Source organism: Pinus tabuliformis, chromosome 1_1 (genome assembly GCF_031772625.1).
Source record: "Pinus tabuliformis cultivar Carrire ecotype Pingquan chromosome 1_1, CPIR1, whole genome shotgun sequence".
Taxonomy (NCBI): Eukaryota; Viridiplantae; Streptophyta; class Pinopsida; order Pinales; family Pinaceae; genus Pinus; species Pinus tabuliformis.
In genome coordinates this window covers 428045041-428047901 of record NC_142297.1, presented here as the reverse complement: position 1 = coordinate 428047901, position 2861 = coordinate 428045041, and the positions used below count along the sequence as shown (strand labels likewise).

Here is a 2861-nt window from a genome sequence, read left to right as displayed (position 1 = left end):
CTGTGTTATAATAAAAAAAATCACAAATTTTCATTCTCTCCATAATAAATCATGAAAAATAGACTTATCCAAATAAATATGGATTATATAATTATTTCTGCTATATAATATATAGATTTGTGCTTCTCACAAATTAGGAATTGTGATAAGCATGATTGATGTTGACTGACGCCCTCCGTTTAACAGCAGCGGCTAATCTGAAACCTGCTTTGAGGTTCTTGTGATTTGTAGGTATTTCAGTTTCAATTGTTGAAGCTGGAAGAGTCCTCCTTCCGGCCAATATGAATCCGAACATCCGTTGGCCCAGTATGTTCACGGCAAATCCCTCAAGATCTCAGAGTCAATGGGGTGAAGCTTCAAATCCTTCAGCGATTTCCGGCCAGAGACAATCTTGTGAAGGTAACCATACAGTGTAACTCTAACCTCCTCCTCCTATGTTTGTTATAGCATCATTGTGATAACAATAATCAAAAGATTATTGTTGTGGCCGAAATCTTTCGAGATTAAAGCGCCCGCTCTTTCCTTGTCCACCTCCTATAAATGGAGATCAAATATGGAGGCGAAAGAATACGACTTCAGCGAATGATAAATGCAGTATAACGTTTTATGTCCCATATTCAGTAATAGAGATCGAACATTCTTTAGATGAACAAGAGAATCCCGTTGTAGCTATACACAAATCCTTTAATAGCAACGGGATTTGGTGGAATGAAATTTGATTTTTAGCTTCGAATACGGAAATTTCAGGGTCAAACTAAACTCTGGATACGCGTTTTGATCAGACATAACTTGCTTTCGTGGTTTAAGTCTGCCAGTCAATAGAATTTCCCACTGCTTTCAAGGGTGAGCCGAATTAACGGGCCGACAAAATGCTCAATAATATGTGTTCACCTGAACATTGTTTTAAATCTAATTAGAATGTGTGGAACAAATTCTGAAAGCTGTATTTTGTGCAGGCATATCATCAGAGAATGAGGAAAGGAGTCAGCAGGAATCAAAGCCCAGATGGAATCCAAAACCAGAACAGATTCAGATATTACAGTCCATCTTTAACTCTGGGGTGACAAACCCTACCACAGAGGAAATAAAAAGAATCAGAGCTCAGCTGCAAGATTTTGGAGAAATTCGGGACGCTAGTGTCTTCTACTGGTTTCAGAACAAAAAAGCCAGAACCAAGCAACGACAACGCCAGCTTCACTCTGGAGAGACCTCTAAATCTGTCTCAGAAAAGAGGAAGACTGGTCAGTCAAAAGAAATCATCAGGGTTTCTGACACGACAGCGAATTCGTTAGGCAACGGTGGTGAAACCTACTCTCTGTTGTGCGACCTGCTCAGTTTTCCTATCATCGAGGCGATTATCATTTACCAATGAATGGAGGAATAAGTAATGATCAATGCAGTTACACTAATGCAGTAGCAACTACAGCAGCAAGAGGACGAATATTTAATGAAGGTACATGTATTGACACCACCAAAACACTATTTTCATATGTACATCTGAATATGCCTCTCGCTTCAGATTTTGAACAAACTTTGAAATCCTATATATATATAACCTAATTAGCAGAAGCACCTAAAAGGCCTTTCAATTTTGTAGATTGGTTCCCTGATTATTTCTGTGGCTACATATTTGTTTTTCGATTCCATAACAAACACCTAAAAGTTACTTGACAAATGCCATTTAGACAACTAATATTTTTCCTGTGATGTAATATATATATGTCTCAGAATATTTCTCTGCAGGGATTGGCGAGGAGTTGATGTACGGTCGCTCAATAACTGTAGTCATAAATAATGTTCCAGGTCAGGTTCCCGTGGGACCGATAAACGTTAAGGCTATGTTCGGGGAAGATGCAGTTTTGCTTCACTCCACAGGCCAACCGATTTTACTGAATGAATGGGGGTTCACCATGGAATGTCTGCAGAATGGAGCTATGTATTACCTGGTATGCATAATGCCACACAGATTTTCATACTGCTATATTTTGAGAAGTTTTTAAAATATTTAACTTCACTGCTGTGCTTTTAACATTGTTTATTGCTTTTAACATTGTTTATTCAATTTTCCAGATATGAAACGGTATTCATCAATGTTGGTGTTGTTGTTTTGGTTCGATCTGGAATTGCGTATCGATACTCGTGGATGCTGGATTTCCATTCTTGATTCGATTTTGAATTGCATACTGTTCGTTATGTAGGATAGAGCAAATTCTAGGTTGACTCCTGGTATTATATTTGCATACATTGCTTCTATTGGATTTGTCAAACTCTGTGTCAGAGCTGGCCTTATATTTGATATTCCCTGTTAATTTGTGGCCTTGTTATATGTCCTTCCTTAGCGTGTTTATGATCTTACATCACGCCCTTCATTTCAATAAAAAAGTGGAGATCACTGCACTTTTATCTACAATAAATATGGAAGTGGTTGTGGTGGAGATCACTGCACTTTTATCTAAAATAAATATGGAAGTGGTTGTCGTGGAGATCACTGCACTTTCTATAAAATGGAAATTGTTTCGTGTTTTTATTTTATTCAATAAAAACATGGAGTCCACCGCACTTCATTCTCCAATATGTTACGAATGTGTAGCTTGTTGTGCCGATATAAACTGAGGATTGTTATGTTATCTTTGAATCATGGTTTTATGTTGTTTATTTGGGGGGTCATTTTCTTCTGAATTTAATAATCGTATTGGATTTTACTTTATCAAAACTAGAATAGACTCTGCTAAAAAAACGATTTTGCAACCATATAAGTTATTATTTCCTTCAACGGAAAATAGTTACCATGTGGAATATTTTTTATTTAACTAAATCACACATCATGCTTTAAAAACCCAACTTCGTGAAAGGGAGTATTG

The 2861-nt window shown here is 37.1% G+C and overlaps 1 pseudogene; it reads left to right on the top strand.

The window, feature by feature from the left end:
- The first annotated feature begins 281 nt into the window (after nt 1-281).
- On the top strand, nt 282-2076 carry LOC149213533 (WUSCHEL-related homeobox 8-like; annotated as a pseudogene).
- The last annotated feature ends 785 nt before the right edge of the window (nt 2077-2861 follow it).